We start from the raw sequence: 22,115 nt of genomic DNA on the forward strand, positions 1-22,115 counted from the left end.
ATTAATACAGCCTAGGATGGCCTGTGCCTTTTGCTGCCACGGAACATCACCAACTCAGACAAAATGTGCCCCCCTCTCCAGCGCACAGCTGCCTGGCCAACTATCCATTTCCCATTGTGCTCCTATGACCCCAGTCATTCCTTCCCTTTTGCTGTCAGCTCATTTTGCATTTGATCTCTGGGTTGTTGTTGTTTTAATGCATGTCACACAATTTCTCTGATTCATCATTTTGCCAGAATCCATTCTGCATTTTAATCCTATCCTCCAGTGAATGTTCCGTCTCTTCCACTTTTGCTTCACACTTTGATTGGGCTAGGCTAATCCTTTCTCAACCCTGGAGTTAATTATTGTTATTTGCATTACAGTAGCACCCAGAAGCACCAATCAGGATCATGCTAATGCAAGGCACTGCATCATATAAATGTCCTGGTTAATAGGCACAACAAGAGGTTGCAGAGATCCAGGAAATAAGGAATGGCATTGGACCCTGAACTCTTGAGAGAGACTGAGTGAGGGAGACAGAGGGAGATGATGCTTACCACATACAACCTGAAACTGAAAATCATCTCAAGTAACCATACAGTGGTACCTTAGTTCTCAAACTTAATTCGTTCCGGAAGTCTGTTCCAAAACCAAAGCGTTCCAAAACCAAGGCACGCTTTCTCATAGAAAGTAATGCAAAATGGATTAATCCGTTCCAGACTTTTAAAAACAACCCCTAAAACAGCAATTTAACATGGATTTTACTATCTAATGAGACCATTGATCCATAAAATGAAAGCAATAAGCAATGTACTGCAGTCACACAATCATTCAATTAGTAGCTGAACTGGGTTCCACACACTCACACATACACAAAAGAGCCACAAAAACGCAAAATAAGTAGCAAAAACAGACAGACCTCAGCATAACACTCAAAACGGAAGTGTGGCACTCAAATTGGAAATGTAACACTCAAATCAGAAGCATAACATTCAAGACGGATGTGTGGCACTCAAAACAGAAGTGTGGCACTCCAATCGGAAGCGTAACACTCAAAACGGAGCACATTTGGCTTCCAAAATAAGTTCACAAACCGGAACACTTACTTCCGGGTTTGCAGTGTTTGGGTTCCAAGTTGTTTGAGTACCAAGGCGTTTGAGAACCAAGGTACCACTGTACTTCTAATATCTCATCACCATGCAACGCAGATATCTTTAACTGAAGATTTAATATAATTTTGTCCAGGAAGGATCCATAAAGAATCTGATTCCACCTGCTGTCCTTGCAGTTTCCTGTTTACAAGCACCAAATGCCAGGAACAAAGAAGGCGATGAACCCTAACAGAAGCCAGGAGTGGAGTGCTTGCTGGGCAGCACAAGCCCTCCCTCTTCCTAGCTAGGCTCCTAGGAACCAGACCTTGCACGTGCTTCCAGGAGCAGACCCTCCACCAGTCTACCAAGAAGAGTGCAGGAGCTAAAACGGGACATCCTGGGAGCCAATCAGAAGCCAGGATGGCTTCTGTCATTCATGATGTCCTGCTCAAAACAGGCCAGCTGACAGGTATGCCATAGCTCAATGGGAGAGCACATGGCTTGCATGCAAAAATCTTAGAGCTTAATCCTTGGCATCACTAGGGAAAGATTTCTGGTTGAAGCCCTGGAGAGTCACTATCAATCAACTTAGACAATATTGAGTGAAATGGATCTGATTCGGCAGAAGGAACCTTTCTGTATTCCTCTGCTTCCAGAGGCCCACCATAAGAATTTGCAGGCACTATCGTGCAGGTGATGGTAAAGTACCCATCCTGTCCAGCTCTTGGCAGCCTTGGCTACTTTAAGGTCAGTTCTCTTGCTATTTCAGCAATTATGTCCAGGGTTCTGTTTCCAGTGCCAGATTAACACCTCCCTCCCCATTCCCTTGCAAGCTTGTGATGCTGGGCCCACTGGCTCCCATGTTTCTGGGGAGAGGAAAGCATATTTAAAGCATATGATTTCCCTCTAAGAATCCTGGGAACTGTAGTTTGTTCAGGGTGCTGGGACTTGCAGCTGGGGGGAGGGTAAACTACAGCTCCCAGGATTCTTTGGGGGAAGCCATAACCATTAAAGTGGTATGAATGTCTTTTAAATGTATGGTGTGGATGTGACCCAAAGGAAAACTGAGAGCCCATGGCTGCAGGTAAGGCTTAATGAACAGGTACGGAAGACAGAAGTCAACAGAAACAGATATTTTATTATCAAGAAAAGGGACCAGCAGTCATTACGTTTTGGTTATGACAGTTTGTTCTGAGGGGGGAGATGCCAAAACAACAACAACACCCCAACCTGTGTACCATCACAACATTTTAAAATGTGATGTTATACTCTAATTGCAATTCTTTTCCATATGAAAGCATGCAGAAGAAACCCCCAGAAATGATAGAATGTCTGACAATGCTGCTCACTAACAATTGCATATGCTAATTAAACAATCCCCAGCCATCCAAATATCACATAAAAATGCAGAGTTAAAAATAGCCATCACCAGTTTTTGCAGTCATAATTTATGTATTTTATTTATGTATTTCTATGGAGGTTGTTACATGCAACAGACTCCCAGGCCCTCCTGTTCACAGTGTGTGAGCTTATGTGCTGTTGTCAGTGAACAGGCAAGACTGTAGGATTGTTAACCAGTGTTGACTGGTGACACTAAGGAGGTAGACAATTCACACATTGACTGGAACTAAACACTTAGATACTTATTGGCTGCAGGTCCCTATATTCTTTTCTAAAGCTGCTTCCAGTTGGTGGTTTATTGTGGAATTGTTACTGTTCATGCACACAGTGTTTTGCACTGTCCCCCTGACATCATTGTCATCAAAATGCCTACCCATGCTTTTGGGGGGGTACATTTTAGGGTTCATCGACACTCAGCATGGATCCAGGGAGATTTTTCTTGGGTCCTGCTGCTTTCCCCAGGAAAGCCTGCTCTTTACTGCTGAATCAGAACAAATATCAATCGGGTCTTCTGTGGATTGGTGTTTGTTCTGATTTAGCAGTAAACAACAGGTTTTCCCCAAGGAAAGCAGAGGGCCAAAAGAAAAACCTCTCATACCCATGCCTAGAAGTCATGGGACAAGTGGAAGAAATCATGGAAGTGTAGATGAGCCCAAAGCCAGAAAATCCATTAAGTAAAAACAACCCATTATACACCCACAGTTATTGTTGGCATGGAAGCTCATTTGGGGTGACTGGTTTGTCATATGTGGGTTGAAATTTCAGTGGGTGGTCCCATTTGCCACTCCCCTGCTTGTGTCTGCTCCTCATCCATGTCCAACCTAACCATTTTGTTTCTGGCAGCCGAAAAAATACGAGTGTGCCTATTTCCACCAATTTCTGCATGCTGAAGGCATATGGAAATTTCAACAACCCAGTTCAGAAGAGCTCTTCTTTGAACATATGTGGGGGATCACATAGAGGCCAAAACTGCAGTACATATATTGGCACTTAATAATACACAAGTCTCCCACAAGTCCTCTTTAGCAGATTTTTGGTATTGTTGGCATTCTTTTGGTATAGTTGCCAATCAAACTTGAGGAAGACCTCTGTATTTTTAAACAATCAAACAAACAAACAAACAAACAAACTACCAATTGAAATGAATGAATGTTGTCCCTTCACCCTACCCATACACAAAGCACAACCCTTCATTTTGCCCATTGGGGAACATAACTAGGAATGGATATGCTGACTCTTCTACACTTTCAGTAGGAACTTAAAAGGTGTGCATACACAGATGCAGCGTACATGCCCAGAATGGGAAAAGGTGGTGGAGGGTGTGGAATAGGCATTAAAGGGAGGGGCCAGAAACATCCCATCAAGGACTGCTCATCCATGTGGGTGGAAAGCAGGGGCTTACCCAGTGATTGTTTTTTCTGGAGGGACGCAGGGATATGCATACCCCTAAACATTTTGTGAATCTTTGTGCTTTTGTCCATTTACTGCATTTATTTTTCCCGATTTGAACTATAAAATGGTGGTTTTCTTGAGTCAAAATGAGAGTACTCCTAAAAAAATTTTTATGGAAAAAAAACACTGGGCTTACCTACGAAATGTCAAAGACTAAATTGCGTAATTGGTTGCATGTCACTCATACATAGAGAAAAGTGGTATCTTATTGACTCATTTATGGCATAAAACCCCCAACTGGAAGCACCCTACATCTAAGTAAAGAACTGGATGGGGTCAGCTTCATCACAGTGATTCAGAATATAGTTCTCATCACTCACCGTGGCCTATTTCCACCTACTCAAGATTCGTTTTGAAAGACTCTGTGACGCTCCTGAAGCTGAATACACTGTTTTAACATGCACAATTGTTACATAAGCCTTAAAGAACAGCGTGTCTAGGGGCGGATGATCATATAGAGTTCCTTGGCAAAAGCAAGACGTTGCCTGGTGCCAATTCTGTGGGACTGGAAGCGGATTGTGAGCGGAGAGCATGGGAAATAAGTGAGGAAAGAGAACCCTGAAGCTCCCAGACAATGTGTCTAACTTGGAAGTGGTGCTATCAGAACCACCAGAATTTTCCCACAGCAATGCCCAACTTTGATACTGCTCCTCGAGTTAGGAAATTCCTCCCTTCTGACGCCACTGCTCCTGAAATTGCTTTTGACCTGTTTAAACGCAGCTGTGCTTTGTGGAATAAGGGTAACTTCAAAGAGCCTGTGTAGCCGCACTTGATAGAAATTGAGTAAGTACGTTATGCAATCAAAAACATAGATAAGAACCAGCTGGAATGCAGCCACAATGCCAAATGGGAGAAAACAAACAACTTGTGAATCAGAGCAACTTAATTTTATAGATATTTTTAATTGTCGTGACCTGTTATGCTAGCCTAGATAGACACCATGGGACACCAAACCAGGAATACATCAATAGGAAAAAGGGCAAACTCGGTACATCTGTTTTGCTGTGTATACATGCACTACTCTGTCCATGCACCAACAAACCATTTCAACTGCCACTTCCCAGGACATTTTCATACAGAAATACAGATACTTATGTGACCATCGTGCTTGATTGTTCATTTATATTTCATGGATTGATCTCCCTGCATGGAAGTTCACAAGCCTAGGAGATATTTGAAGCAACTTCAACATTGTCTATGATCTATACACATACATCAGAATTAAAATGGTTTAAAGTTTTTTTAGGCTCGGATGCTTGCTGTGCTAAATAGTCCTCTAAAATGGAAACACCTCCTGCTCTGGATTACTCTAAAGATGGAAATCACCTTGACATACAATGTGCTTCTTTATGCATACCAGAATCTTCTGAGCTGTAACAGAGGCTGAATCATCAGTTCAGAGAAGGTCAGGCTAAGGGCAAGATTTCTTCCTTTATTCCTTTGTAGTGGGTGCATTGACTCAACCCAGTCCTCTCTTTTTCTTTTTCTTTTAAATTCAAGCCAGCAACTTAAAAATGTTTCTTGCAGATTGAAGTAAAATGCTAGTATGCCTTCAAAAACACATCATCTGGACTTCCGGGTTGGCGCCTCTGGCAATGGCAGATTTCCTCCGATCGGGAGGAATCCGCTCCGTGGAAAACAGGGTCTGAACCGCCACGGCAAGGCGGAGACCCATCAAAAACCACAGGTGGGAGAAGCCTGTGGACGTGGGATGCGGCTGGCACCTTTGCGCCCCCCCTACTCGCGGGGAAACCCTGTTTTGGGGATCCGGAGCAATGTGGGGTGAGTGGCGCGGTGCTTTGAATCGACTGCTTCTTTCACGGAGTGAAGCCGCATTGCTGTTGCCGGAGAGCGCTGACTTTTTCCTGTGGACAATTGGATTTTAAACAACTGCCCGTGAGTAGAACGGAAAATTGGGCTATGAAATTTCTTAATTAGGCACCGAAAGCGGAAAGGTCTAAACAGGAAGTCCGCCTTCCGCTTTTGTAGATAGATTGAAGCAAAGACACGGCAAGCTAGAGTTTAGAAAGTCATTTGTAAAGGACTAAATTTTCATCATTTAAAATTACTGAACCCCCCTTGGAAGCAGGAGAAGAGGGGGGAACCTTTTTTAGACTGTTTAAACCTGCAGAAGAGAGAGTAAAGAAAGATAATTTTCCACCGTCTTGAACCTGTGAGCGGGGTGTCAAGACAGACGTTTTGGAGAAGTTCATTGACTATGGACAAATGTTTTTGACAGATAGTTAAAAGAAGAGAAACATATTGATTCCATTGTTCCCTTTCGCATTTAAAAGGAACAAAATTTTGACAAAATATCCGAAAAAGGAAAACTTTGTTGCTAGATCTGCTTTAAAAAAAAAAAAAAAAAAGATGGATACAAATAGAAATTGTTTCCCCTAGAGGGAGCTTGTGAAACTGTTATTAAAGTCGAACTGGGGAGCTTTGCAGCTGTAAAGATTAAAGATCGTGGGACCAGACTTCGACCTTGAACAAGAATGTGCTCAGAGGCTCTGGTGCTTGCCTTTTGCAAGACAAGTGCTTTATTGGAACAGTTACATGAGAAGATGGATTTGATGACTGTTGCGATCGGAAATTTTGGACAGGCAGTGGGTACCTATATAGAACCCACTCAGGAATTAATCCAGGAATGTGCTTTGACAGATGAGATGAGGGAGGAGGTTGTTGCTGGACCTCGGGTGGCAGAGATGGAGGGAGCTGTGGCCCAGCAGGAACATGAGTTGTTGGATTTGACGAATGAACCTGGAAAAAGTCAGATTTGGAGAGATGGAGTTCTGTTTGGCTTGGAGATGGGGGGCTGGATGGACCCCCCTATGCAGGGATGTTTTGATCTTTCAAGTCTGGCTTTAGGCCGGGGGGAGCTCGGAATTGTGGGGGCCCCTAACTTTGGAGGGACCTTGAAACATGCCTTTAAATACCACATGGATTTCAGTGTTGACTATGGAAAAGGGGCTGACTTGTCGAGAAGGGACAAAAATATTGTCAAGCTGGAGTCTCCCCGAGTGAAAGGAGCAGAAGACAAAGTAAAGTACAGGTATAAACATGAAGAAGACCTGCGGAAGGGACATGGAAAAGACTTAAGAGCCTCGGATATAAGGTCACTAGGTTGATGGACTAGATGGATGGGATAGAAAGGACTGACAAAACCCGAGACCAGGAAGAAGAGACGATGGATGAAGATTGGAAGAAAGTTTTTAAAATTTATTTAGAAAAGTATCGTAAAATTAATGAGTATTAGAAAAATGTTGGAATGAAATTATTTGGCTTTAGCAGAAATGTTAAAAAGAATTATGTAAGAATATGTTATGGTTAAAAGAATTCGGTACAAATAAGATTTAAGTTTTAAGTTTTAGGGTTTTTTATGGTAAGATAAGGTTAAAATAGATTAAGGTAATTTAATGACAGAATATTGTGAAAGATGGAAAGGATTTGCTGAGATAATTAACAACTAGAATACAAAAAAGGGAGGTGTGAGGAGGTCGATGAAATAAGTTAATGAAAGTTAAGGGTTTGGGAATATTGGATTTGTTTTTAATTTTTTTGTTTATTTTTGCTTTTTGATTGTGATGCATTGTGTGTTTTGTTTTTTCTTTTTAATTTTGGTTTTTATTGATTTGTATTGTTTAATTGTTACTTTTATCTACTTTTTTCTTTCTTTTTCTTGTTTTTTCCTTCTTTTTCTTTTGTAACTTTAAAATTCTCAATAAATATCATTTAAAAAAAACCAACAAAAACACATCATCTGGTGAAGGGATGGAAGAGAAAAGTCTGTGGTGTTGAGAAAAGGCCTTTTTATTACATTTCTAAACCAGTTAGGCTTTTCCATGTGGTATCACTGTTACAGCTTACAAACTAGCTGCTGATCAGATATGCTTGTGAAGGAAAGGAGGAGTCAACTGGACCTGTCAGCTTCCATTAAAGCAGGCTGGGGAACCTGTGACCTTCCAGCTGTTGTTGGACTCCAACACCCATCAGCCTCAGGCAGAGTGGCCAATGGTCAGGGATGATAGGGGTTGTAGTGCTGCAAAATACAGATGGCCACAGGGTTCCCATCCCTGTGTTAAAATCTTGAACCAATTCATTTGGCCAGTTTTGAAACAAGGCATAGCGAACGTGTCAGATCTGCAAAAATTTCAGCTTCCAGATAACTATTGCATATCCAGGAGCCCAGTCTTCTTCTGCATTTGGGGATGACCTGCCAACCTAGCAGTTCGAAAGCACGTCAAAATGAAAGTAGATAATTAGGTACCCCTCCAGTGGGAAGGTAAATGGCATTTCTGTGCGCTGCTCTGGTTCACCTGAAGTGGCTTAGTCATGCTGGCCACATGACCCGGAAGCTGTACGCTGGCTCCCTCGGCCAGTAAAGCGAGATGAGCGCGGCAACCCCAGAGTCATCTGCAACTGGACTTAATGGTCAAGGGTCCCTTTATGCCTGAAAAAGAGGTATTTGCATAGACGCTGAATTTGAACAGAAATCAGGGTTTCCCAATCTTGGGTCTCCAGCTGTTTTTGCACTACCAGCCAAACCAGTGGTCTGGGATGATGGGAATCGTAGTCCAAAAACAGTTGGAGACCCAAGTTTGGAACAGACCAAAAGGGCACCTGCTATCTCTTTGGTCACTACCCATCCAATGATGTTGAGGAAGGGAATGTAGCATGATATTTTGCAGGTGCACCTTTCAAAGAAGCAGGGACCATCATTGGGTCAGAACAGAAGGTGAGAATTCTACCTGTGTTTTTAGTACTGGAGTACCCAATGTGGTGCTCCTGACATCTCTGACCATTAGCCATGTTGGCTGGGGATGATGACTGGTGGAGAGCACATTGGCAACCTCTGCCTTTGTGTCTGTGTGGCAGGGAACAAGATGTGCATGACAATGCTGCCCTAACAGGAGCCTTTATGCTTATTTTATTACATTTTTATTCCACCTTTCCTCCAAGGAGCTCAGGATGACATACATGCCCCACCCCACCCCACCCCACAATTCCCCTCACAGCAACCTGATGAGGTGTGACTGGTCCAAGGTTACATGATGATGATGATGATAATTTATTATTTATACCACGCCCATCTGGCTGCGTTTCCCCAGCCACTCTGGGCGGCTCCCAATCGCGTGTTAAAAACAATACAGCATTAAATATTAAAAACTTCCCTAAACAGGGCTGTCTTTTAAAAATAGGATAGCTGCTTATTTCCTTGACATCTGATGGGAGGGCGTTCCACAGGGCAGGTGCCACTACCGAGAAGGCCCTCTGCCTGGTTCCCTGTAACCTCACTTCTCGCAATGAGGGAACCGCCAGAAGGCCCTCGGTGCTGGATCTCAGTGTCCGGGCTGAACAATGGGGTTGGAGATGCTCCTTCAGGTATACAGGACCGAGGCCGTTTAGGGCTTTAAAGGTCAGCACCAACACTTTGAATTGTGCTTGGAAACATACTGGGAGCCAGTGCAGATCTCTCAGGGCTCGTGAGCTTTGAAGCTTGAGTAGGGATTTGAACTCAGGTCTCAATGGATGATGTAGGTACTTCTGTGACCTCTGGCTGCCATACCATAATAATAATAATAATAATAATTTATTATTTATACCCCGCCCATCTGGCTGGGTTTCCCCAGCCACTCTGGGCGGCTTCCAAAAGAATATTAAAATACTATGATACATCAAACATTAAAAGCTTCCCTAAACAGGGCTGCCTTCAGATGTCTTCTTATACCAGTATAAAATATACTCAGCTTCTCAGATGCAAGTCTTGTTGACGAATGGGGCTGACTTCCAAAGCCTGCAGCTTTCAAGTTCAAGCAGTCATGCCCACCAAATATTTCTTTATCATATGGTAGACACTGGTTAGAAAATGCTCTCATTTTGGAATGTAAATGCACAAAGGTTGTGCATGGGGTAAGCACATGGGTACTTGTTCTCAGTAATGTCATAACGGCAAGTAAACAGGTTTGGGGTTGACTGGACCAGAAAGCATGAAAGACTTTATTTAAACAGAGTATAGGTTAACGCTGTCAATTATCAGTCACTGTTGCTTTGTGTGTATGTGATTTTGTTTTTCAAAGGATTAAAGCTATGATTGTTCCTTCTGACATTTGCAGCTGGATTGCACTGGAAGAACCTAACAGACCAGTACAGACCAGAAATTCACAAAGCCTCCTCTAAAAACACTCACATAGACTACCCTATACCACTCTGGCTCCCTGTTTCTGAGCTTGCATCTTCCATAGGGCAGAAATCTTGTTACAAAATACAGATCAGAAGCTTGGAAAGATATTATGTAATGCTCCAGGTGTTGCAAACTGCTCTGGGTTGTGTGTTAAAACAGATGACCAGATTTCCAATCCCACAGCAATAAATTCACAAAGGGAGTCGTTGGGAAAGGGTGGATTCCAAAATAGGACATTTTGTAGGAGTTGAAATGGAAGCTAAGATTGCAGGAGAAAAGTTGACCCAACTGAAGAGGTGGTAACTTGGTATTCAGTATTTGCCTATTCTGAGTAATAATTCTTAGCCTTTAAAATAATTTATTTATATTTTAAAAAAATGTGCTGCTACTCATAAAAAAATCAGAGCACTCTACAACAATTGTACATAGAGCCATGATATATATATATATATATATATATATATATATATATATATATTAAAGAATGGCACTATGGTGCAACATAATATAACCTCCCCACAGACAAATCAGAATTGATGCTCAGTACATAGCCAACACCATCTAATCTCCCCGTAAACTTGGTGCACCCACCTGCATCCTCAATGTGTTTAGATCGCAAAGCTCAAAGCTCAGCTCTGCCCTCTGCTTCTGCCTCCATCTCCCTTTTAAATCTAACTCCTGACTGGGTTACCTCCATAAATACCTCCTCGCATTCCCAAGTGGTCTCTGCATCAAAAAGCAACCTGCTAGCAACTTTCTCCATTGAGAGGCATCATCTGAATACCCAGAGCTGTTAGGAACACTGGAAGTTGCCTTGCACCAAGTCAAAGCAATGGTCCACCCAGCTCTTTATTGTCTCCAGAGTTCCAGGCAGGGACCTCTCTTAGTCCTACTTGGAGTTCCTACCCAGGACCTTCTGCATGCAGATCAGACAGGCCACCACAGGGCTACAGTCCTTCCTTCGTCAAGCCTGGCCAGGTATTGCCTTAAGGCAGGAATAGGAAACCTGTCATCTTCTGGTTGTTGTTGGACTCCAGCTTTCATCTGCCCAACCAGCATGGCTAATGGTCTGCTGCCCTGAAGCATTTCTTGATTTTCCAAATGCTGCAAGATGGATTTCTCATGTAATGAATCTCTCAGAGACATCTCCCCAAGCTTCATTTTTTGAAACAGATATGTGCATGATGATCAGATGTTTTACTTATTTCCTTGTTTTCATCCTGTATTTTATTCTGTGATCTGCCCTGAGATCTTATTATGAAGGGTGGTATAAAAATCTAATAAATAAAATTCTCCACCTTCTCTTTCTTGGCTTGATGCAAAACATTTTGAAAGTAAGTTGCAGTTTTAATGTTTAATTATTTTTTTAAATACTTCCTTCAGAAATATCAACTTGGAAAATTTTGACTTTCACCTCCATTTCCCAAACAAGCATGCTAATTACTTCAAATGAATGGTGTATCTGATTGAAGTTTCCCATGATGGCACTACGGCTCCTAATCTTGCTGCTAATCTTCACGCACCATCATAAGGAAGAGAAGAAGTAAGACAAAAGTCTCAGGGCGGGGGGGGGGGGGACCTTCACGAAAGCATTTCGACTATATAAGATTGTCTGATTGCTGCAGATTAGCACAAGCTTCTGAGAAAGCTTCACAGAGACCACAGAGACACTGGATTTTTCATTATTTCACTTAAATTGGCTAGAAATATATTAGGACATATCTTGAAAAGTGTTGGGTGATATTAAGGAAGTAGCATCTGATGGCAGCCTACACAGAGTATTTCTGTGAGCATATGTATTGCAGGAAATGTTCAACAGCCCACTGACACATACCTCCATTGTATTATGTAACTGGCAGCTGTCACTCATTCAGCGGGCAGAATAATGCAAATACAAAATACCATACCCAGGATTGCCTTATTACTGTTGTGATGATAAATGGGATTGAGAATCTGTGCGCTGCCCCCCCCCCCATGTGCTATTGGACTCCAACCCATCAGCCCCAGCCAGCATGTGTAGTGGTCAGGGATGATGGGAGCTGTAGCACCACAACAACAGGAGGGCCACAGGCTGCCCACTTGTGATCTAGAAGGGCCAACGTTCTGGCTCAGCTCCAGGCTGCGTCAGTGAAGAGATCAGGGCGGAATGTGTACATGCCCCACCAGCTCCTGAGGGAAACTCGTTCCACACCTTGATGGTTATGCAACAGCTGAGGCTATTAGGCAGCATGACAGCTTTCAATGAGCTTAAACCAGTGAACAAAAGGATGTGCGTAAAAACGGTTACAAGGCGTTTATTAACAGATTATTCACACGTTGCCCTGTTTTGGGGTGTGGGTGTTTGCAGATGCAGTTGTCACTCACACTGGGGGAAATGTGCAATGAGAACAAGATCTTTCCGTAAGTCCAGTGGGAAAGCCACAGCTAAGTGAAGCATTTCCAGGTCCCCTATAAGACTTTTTGAGCTCATTAAAGCAGATTCCTGGAGGAAGAGTTGAATTTCCTAGCATTCTGCCTCTGTCCCAGGGAAAGCTTCACTTGTTAAATTTCTCTTGGGCTGTTGTAACATGCTCAGGAGAAGGGTCAGTGGAGGCTGGTCCATTAGGGGAAAGGGGCACTGCCTCACCCACCTCAGCTGTGCTCAATTTTGCCTAACAATTTTTTTTTTGCAGTGTGATTTTCCTAATTCATTTTAGTATGATATTTTCAATAATGTGTGCATTTATATACACACTTCAGTATGCAGTGGTACCTCGGGTTACATACGTTTCAGGTTACATACACTTCAGGTTACAGACTCTGCTAACCCAGAAATAGTACCTCCAGTTAAGAACTTTGTTTCAGGATGAGAACAGAAATCATGTGGCAGCAGCAGGAGGCCCCATTAGCTAAAGTGGTGCTTCAGGTTAAGAACAGTTTCAGGTTAAGAACGGACCTCCGGAATGAATTAAGTACTTAACCCGAGATACCACTGTATACATGTCTGTGCACAATGCTAAGCTGAAGAACTGTATTGCAAAATTTGAAGAAGTATGAATTTCAAAGGATGGTTGTGTTTCAGTTAGCATATTGTTTTGGAAAATGCAGACTATGCAAATTTGCCTTTAGATGTGAACTGAATCAAAGTTCTTCCTTGTCTTGGCTCTCTACACTCATTAAACATCCCTGGCTTTCTGCTTCTTTCATTGTTTTAAGCAGATTCTAAAGGAGGTAGAATTTCTGCAGACTGCTAGAAATCCACTGACTTAGAGCAGAAGTGAAGGAAACTGGAAGGACTGCTACACCAGGTCCTAGGTCAGTGTTTTGACTCTATGGTAAACTAGCAATGAGTCAACAGCACAACCAAAGCTAAAGCAACTAGGGGCATATCTTCGCCAATGAACACTGAGCTTGAAAGAGGGCTTAGAAGAAAAGTTTCTCCAAAGCTTATGCTTTTTACACCTATTCAATGACATTCATAAACCACATCAAGCTACTATTACAACACTACTTTTTTAAGATTATTGATATTCTTAGCACCCACTCAATGCTCATACATTCCTCAAAGGAGCAACTACATGGGAGGAGTTGCAGACAGCTGCCTCATACAATTGGGAGTCTCAATCTCTAATGCCTTATTCACTCAACTATCAACTCATAATAGCCAAAGTTGCCAGGTACTACTACTGTGCTGTGGTTTCCAGATATAAACCACATGGGTGGATGTTTCTTGTTAACGCCCCACCCCACCCCACCCCACTTAGGATCTACGGGGAAATCTCAGCACTAGGGTTGAACGGAAAATAAATGGATAAGCACGTTTGAAGCAGCTCAGCAAATTCCATCTGCCAGGCATGAAGGTGGAAAAATGTAGCAATTCTGTGAAAAGCTGCACAAAGCTTCTTAGATATGCACATTTAATTAAGATGTAATGAAAGGCTGTTAATTAAGTGGCCAAGATGAATTATAAAACTTCACTTGGGATTATGTGATACCTACAAAGTAAAAAATTCTCGTTCTGTTTATACATGTGTATTTTTCTTCAGAGGATTTAAAAAAGAAACACACGCTTGTATTTACTTAACTGGGTATACTGGTAGCTATAGAGATATGAAGCTATCATCTGATCCAGTGTGTTTCTGATACCATCAGTGTTCCCTTATTACTTTTCTGTTCCCATAGCCTCATTATAAGGCACGCCCTAAACAAATCTGCTGTCACTTCTTGTTGCTATGCGAGACTTCTCATTATTTTATTTTGAATCATGCTGTGAGTCTCATGTCGTGAAAAGCCAAGGGAAAGCATCCTGGTAGATGTATTTCATTTCCATAAGATGGTAGCAAGAGTGCTGAAAGTACGTTACTTTGTTTGGACAAATGTTACCTCAGTGATTCACCATCGCTGAATAGCAACGCTACTTGGAAAACTTAAAAAACACTGAACCTGTTTCTGGGGTTGCCAATTTCAAACAGCTGAGTCTTTCAACAGCGGCTTGAACAAGGCAGAAGGTAGTAACTGATAAATGTTTAGCTCCCCCTGTTCAAAGCTTCGTTCTCTGAATTTTGTGTTAATAACTTTCCAGTCAAACAAAATTTACAAAAATGTATATATTGGGTGGAAATGTTCGAAAAATGCTACATTTGTCAAAATAACATGCCAAAATGTTAGGGTAAGCTCGTTGCAGAATGTATATATTGGTCAAAACTGCATGCAGAAAGTGACATATTAGAAGAAATTTACACTAAAATGCTGACAAATTTCCATGAGATTAAACATATATAGACACACACAATTTGCTCACAGAATTGAGGAGAACTAAATTTTGCAAAACAAACAAACAAATGGAGAGAAACAAAAAACCAGGGGCAGACTTTGTTATCTTTCATAACATGGAGCCCTGTGGGAGGCCAAAATTTGGCACCCCAAAATGGATCTTCTCAATTATGGGTCTTCTCAGTTTTGCACCCCTACGGCTCGGTACTTTGTACAGTGGAACCACCCGCACCACCCTAAATCTAGTGCTGCCAAAATTGACAAATGTATCCATCTGTAAACTGGCTCAAGATCACTTATGACTGGAGCAGCCTATGAACTGGGGACTTTCCGGACCACACTCTTAGCCACTGCATGAGTGTGGTCTGGAAAGTCGCAGCCTTATTTTAACAACTAGAGAAATGTTCGGCACAGAGGGAAACTCTGCTGGCTGTTCTGATTCTTCCCCCTTTTATTTAATTTGTTATTTAGTTGTTGCCTGTTGGAACATTTCAAATGCCACTCGCTGGGGCTTAGAAGTTTTAGCCTCATTAACAGGTAGGGAGCAAGTCTGACTTTTCTAGATCACGAAACAGTACAAGTGTCAGAATGATTCATGTAGCAGAAATGCAGGAAAATTCCACCGCACAAAGCAAGCTGGCTTGCTGCGCGTCATTTCTTCTACCACAGAGGGTTTCCCTGCATGGCTGAATACTTTCTCAACAATCATAAAGTCCTACTTCTAAAATCAGACGAGAATAGCAAGAGTTGGAAAACATGTACATATGCACAAATACACACAATGTTATGTGCAGCAATTTTTCAAACAAATAATGAAATTATGAATGCAGACACTGAATGCTTATGAACTGGTTAATGGATGTTCCGGGGGACGAGGCAGGCACAAAGGTAGTACTGAAGGGAAACAATACCCAATATTAGATAGAAATGAATACTTGAAATTAATTTGTGTTTTAGTTGTGAGGAAGGGGATGTAGCCAGAGGGAAGAGAGCTTTGCAGGAGCAAAATCAGGTCTCTTTCAAACAACATCCACCAACCCGCTGCAGGATAAGCAGCCTTCACAGGTGGGGCTACGAGGACCAGAATAGATGGCACATTCTACATAGGAGAGTGGCACTAAACCACTGAGCCTCTTGGGCTTGCCGATCAGAAGGTCAGTGGTTTGAATCTGTGCAATGGGGTGAGCTCCCATTGCTCTGTCCCAGCTCTTGCCAACCTAGCGGTTTGAAAGCATACCAGTGCAAGTTGATAAATAGGTACCACTGCGGCAGGAAGGTAAATGGCATTTCCATGCACTCTGGTTTCCGTCACGGTATTCCGTTGCACCAGAAGTGGTTTAGTCATGCTGGCCACATGTCCTGGAAAGCTGTCTGTGGACAAATGCCAGCTTCCTCGGCCTGAAAGCAACATGAGGGTCACAACCCCATAGTCGCCTTTAACTGGACTTAACCATCCAGGGGTCCTTTACCTTTTACATATGAGTAAAGAGTGGAGGGAAATCCTTTGTGGAGGGTAAATAATAATAATAATAATAATAATAATAATAATAATTATTTATTATTTATACCCCACCCATCTGGCTGGGCTTCCCCAGCCACTCTGGGCGGCTTCCAAAAAAAATTAAAATACTGTAATACATCAAACATTAAAAGCTTCCCTAAACAGGGCTGCCTTCAGATGTCTTCTAAAAGTCTGGTAGTTGTTGTTCTCTTTGACATCTGGTGGGAGGGCATTCCACAGGGAGGGCGCCACTACCAAGAAGGCCCTCTGCCTGGTTCCCTGTAACTTGGCTTCTCGCAGTGAGGGAACTGCCAGAAGGCCCTTGGTGCTGGACCTCAGTGTCCGGGTAGAACGATGGGGGTGGAGACGCTCCTTCAGATATACTGGACTGAGGCCATTTGATTATTCATTTTTTTGTAATCTGTGGAAAGGTTAAATTCTAATATAACAGCCCAGCTTTAGAAACCTAGAGATGTGTAAAATAAAATTATTATATTTTAAAGTAAGTAACTATTCCACACTATATCTATTAAAGTCAATGGATAATGCTAGTCAGAGCTAAAACACAAGTGTTTTGACAAGCACCCAGCGCTATTAAGACATGGGGGTTAGAATCATGACAAGAGAACTGCCGAAGAATAAAATGCCAGTGGGGTTTCCTACCAAAATTATTTGTGGTTCATAATCACAAAAACATAGTGATAATCACTGAGAATTTAAACTTTGTAAAGTGTATAGATAAAGAAAACCAGAGAACTAATCAAGAAATCAGCAGCGGCAAACAAACTATTGAAAATTGTGTGTTGCGGGTTGTTGGGGATGTTTGAAGAACAGGAAGGCCAAAGAAGAATTTGACCAAAGTATTCCAATGAGGCAATCTAATCCTGAACAAAGGGAAACGTGATATCTAAAACATTACCCAGTTGAAGAGAAAGCTGAAGCAATAAATACAAAGTTGATAGTAGCGAATTATTGAGATAATAAATTGTTGTGCTATGTGGTGTGTGTGTTTTTTCTTTCAGTTAATTAATTCTGGCAAGCGTAGATAACATTTCTTCCTTAAGTGCAAAACAACTTGTGCATGAAAAAACTCCCAGAGTAGATATCCTTTGAATGCAAGAAGCACATACATAGGAAACACAGGAGAAACTTTTTGAGAATTGCATTTAAACAATCTGTATACTAGGCCTCAGCTAGTACCAAACTAAAATTGGTCATATAACCTCTATCGTAAAGTAACAACAAAAGATCAGGACAGTAGATATATCTTATTAAAAGGTACGATTGAATAGGAAGCATTTTCGTGTGTGTGTGTGTGTGTGTGTGTGTGTGTGTTTAAAAGGGACACTTTTAAAAACCTAATTAAAAGGTTGGGAACAGATTTCAGCAAGAAACCTCTGCTCAATTATTAGCATGTCTACACAGACCAGCAAACATTGGGCATGGTAATAATTGAGCAGAGGTTGTCATGTATGATCTAGTTGAGATTCCTGCACTGCAAGGGGTTGGACTTGACAACCCTCAGGCTACCTTCTATGATTTTAATCACAAGCACATGCATCTCAGACCGGACTTTACAACATCAGAGGTGCAATTTGCAAGCAGACAAACCCTTTTTGGTTTGGAAATTAAAGTGCATAACGCCAGGTTTATTGTTTGCTGAACTGAACCATCGCAAGTAGGGTGAAGCTAAAGATCTAGTTCCATTGCCTGTGTTGAGACACTCACATGAGGGTACTTCAATCTAACTCAGCCAGATATGATTTGGAAGTGGGGTAAAATAATAAACAACCCATGATCTGGCTAGCAAGCTCATAGAAATGTTGTGCATGGGGCAAGGGTAGAGACTTAGCCAACAAAAATAATTTTGAATTTCTTCATGAGTCAGCAGTGTTAATGTTCTTTGTGCAGGTTGCTGATTCCAAATTAGCTGTTGCTGGAAAACAAGTTCACAGCATTATTACGTCTGTTTGCTCTCCCATGCCAGAGCCTGGCTCATTATAATCTCCTCGCCTCTCTCAGCCAAATCATCTGAAGACTTTGCGTGCATACACACACACACACACACACACACACACACACACACGAAACAGACAGCCTTCTGCATCAGCACTATAATTTAGTAAGTTCTTTCAAAAAGAGAACTGTATCCTTTTCAAAAGAGAAAACCACAAATTAAAAAGGGGACAGAGAAGCTCAGGGAAACCCAAAAGCAATAAGTATTGTAACCCTCTTGCTCAATGACAGTACCTTCCATGCTCAGTATTCCCTTTATTGGGAAAACTTCCTAGGAAATATGGAAAATATTTGTGGAATTTGTATTGTTAAAACAGAAAGGGGTCAAACCATCTCAAGAAGTGTTAAAATTTTGGAAAGTTGGATAATCATGATAAATAAGGGGCTTGGGGTGGGACGCGGGTGGCGCTGTGGGTTAAACCACAGAGCCTAGGACTTGCTGATCAGAAGGTTGGCGGTTCGAATCCCCGCGACAGGGTGAGCTCCCATTACTCGGTCCCTGCTCCTGCCAACCTAGCAGTTCGAAAGTACATCAAAGTGCAAGTAGATAAATAGGTACTGCTCCGGCGGGAAGGTAAACGGCGTTTCCGTGTGCTGCTCTGGTTCGCCAGAAGCGGCTTAGTCATGCTGGCCACATGACCCAGAAGCTGTACGCTGGCTCCCTTGGCCAATAAAGCAAGATGAGTGCCGCAACCCCAGAGTCGGTCATGACTGGACCTAATGGTCAGGGGTCCCTTTACCTTTACCTTTAAGGGGCTTGGGTGCACATTTTTATTTGTATTATTATTACTTTAAGGGGGGGTCCTTGTTGGGGCTGTGGTACACTTACACTCTACCCACCTCATTGCTTTGAGATTACCCAGCTTTTCATCATGCCTAGATGAGAAGGCTATGACTCCCAATGCACACCAAGGCTTCTGTCTCACACTTTTGTCAGCCCCCACCCACCTCCTGCCATTCTTCCCCTGCTTGCTTCATCCCCAAGACCCTGGGCATTTACGTGGCCACCTGTCAATCAACACCCTGGGCCAAACAATCCTTTGTCCATCTTGATCCTTCAACCTGCAAGTGATATACTCCTTTTAAATAAACTGCTGGATTGGATTCCTGGGCTATACAGTGGTCCCTCGGGTTACATATGCTTCAGGTTACATACACTTCAGGTTACAGACTCCGCTAACCCAGAAATATTGCTTCAGGTTAAGAACTTTGCTTCAGGATGAGAACAGAAATTGTGCTCCGGAGGTGTGGCGGCAGCAGGAGGCCTCATTAGCTAAAGTGGTGCTTCAGGTTAAGAGCAGTTTCAAGTTAAGTACAGGCCTCTGGAACGAATTAAGTACTTAATCCGAGGTACCACTGTACTGATTTCTAGGCACACACAAGGGCTGGTTGTCTTCCATGTCGCTTAGACTGTCTGGGCTAGGCTACTCATTGCTCAAGTACCTGGGAGAGCAGGTGGGAATATGGACTGAAATTGCCAAGCCAGTGTTTGGTTTGCTGTTTCTTTAATCCCACGGAGATCACTGTGAGGAAGTAGCGGATCCCATGCCTCTTGCCCAAAGTGACACTAAGTGGGTGGCAGCAGCAGAGAGGACCAGAATGGGATCCTCTTTGCTACTGGGATTCCTTACAGGATTGGTGCTGCAGTGGGGGACACCCTTCCATTACAGGGGCTGAATATATTCCAACTGGAATAGTACTCCACAGACATGGGAGGGAATACCTAAAAGCAGGCAAAAAGCTGGTATCCACCTTGTTGTTGTTGTTTAGTCATTTAGTCGTGTCCGACTCTTCATGACCCCATGGACCAGAGCACGCCAGGCGCTCCTGTCTTCCACTGCCTCCCGCAGTTTGGTCAAACTCATGCTGGTAGCTTCGAGAACACTGTCCAACCATCTCAAACTCTGCTGTCCCTTTCTCCTTGTGCCCTCCATCTTTCCCAACATCAGGGTCTTTTCCAGCGAGTCTTCTCTTCTCATGAGGTGGGCAAGGGGCTTGAATAACTTAGAGAAGCTATGAGCTATGCCGTGCAGGGCCACCCAAGATGGACAGGTCATAGTGGAGAGTTTTGACCAAACGTGATCCACCTGGAGCAGGAACCGGCAAGCCACTCCAGTATCCCTGCCAAAAAAACTACATGGACAAAGACAACAGGTATCCACCTGTCCTTTAATAAATGATGATGTCTGGGGGTCCACAGTTTGAGGGCAACAGAAAGACAGAGAGAGAGAGAGAGAGAGAGAGAGAGAGAGAGAGAGAGAGAGAGAGAGATGACTTTGGGCTCTCTGTAAGCACCATAGGGTGTCGGGTGCCTCTCTAGAAATCTGACATGACAGCAGTGAACTTGGGCTGTCTGTTGGGGTTTTTACACTGCAGCTCTCCCTGTGCTCAGCCCATTTATTTGTAAGCAAACAGAACCATTAAAAGAGGCCAATAAGCCTCCAGCAACTTCCTTCCAAAGTGAGTAAACATTGAACCCATGGGACTTTCCACAACTTGGAGAAGTGGGATGAGCAACGCAGTACTTCCCTACAGAGAGAGATTATCTGTGGAACAGAGCAGTATTCCAGGCTATAGAGGAAGAAGGAAACGCTTCAAGGTCACCAATCAAACAGCCTGGGAGAAGGGAGAACAAGTCCCACGATCAGGTTCCAACCTCAGAAGCCTTCTGTGCCTCTCAAAATAAACGTGTGCAAAGCCACAACACTCTACGCCCCAGATTTAAAAGCTACATTTGCAGCCGTTCATTATGAGCAGGGATACTAAGAGTTAAGTTCACGGTTGGTGTCAGCCCCAGTTCCCTAATGGTATGTAGCCAAAGGAATTATTGAGCCAAAAGTATGCATTCATAGGCAATTTATTTCTGCTTATGCAATGTAAGAGGGATAAGCATGTGGAAAATCTAGATGCTTTGGAAGATCTTGTCCAAATTCATATGCAAAAACAGATGACATGCACAGAGCTTGCCAGCATCTCCTGTTTGACAAATGCTGAAAGCAAAAGACAAGCGCTTTCCCCCCCCTCCCGGCCAACACCCATCTGCCAAACCGTGATTGGTCCCCAACAAGAGACAGAAATTTCTTTCTGAACACACCTCCCCACCCCCCACCCCAGTGCAGAAAGTGGTGTTTATGCCGTGCTGGCACTACAGCCCTGTCTCTAGCAATGCCACACAAAGTAATAATTATAATTATTGCCCAAGTCCTGTACACTGCATTTAGTGGCTGATGGGATGTTAGTGGCAGGCCAAGGAGGAAGCAGAAGCTGCCCTACTTACATCACCCCACAACAAGGGCAACAGTATTCGCTTGGGTAAATCTAGGTTTGCCAACCAGCCATTATTTGACAGGTCTTACGAGCAAAACTGCATTCAGGGAAGTAACCAGTATCTGGGATTAAAATGCCAGTAAACTACAGAGACAGCTCAAGAATTTGCGTATACGTGAACAGATATTTTTTTAAGTTCACTGATACTTCCTTCATTTTGCTACCTTAATCCTTAGCTTCAAAGGCCAGCCAAGAGGATGATTTGCAACATTTCCAAAAGATCCCAAGACTTTTGACAATCTTATGATGTTCCATTATTCAGGGCAGGGGAGAACCAGTGAGAGAGGCAGAACTTTAAAACAATTCCTCCTCGACAATATGCTTCTTTCGTGTTTGGTCTGAGTGAAGTTACAATACTTAATTTGTACTTCTACATATATTGGTTGTGGATTTCTTGTGTGTTAACGTGCTA

The sequence above is a fragment of the Podarcis pityusensis genome (genome assembly GCF_964106645.2).
Source record: "Podarcis pityusensis genome assembly, chromosome: 4".
NCBI lineage: Eukaryota > Metazoa > Chordata > Lepidosauria > Squamata > Lacertidae > Podarcis > Podarcis pityusensis.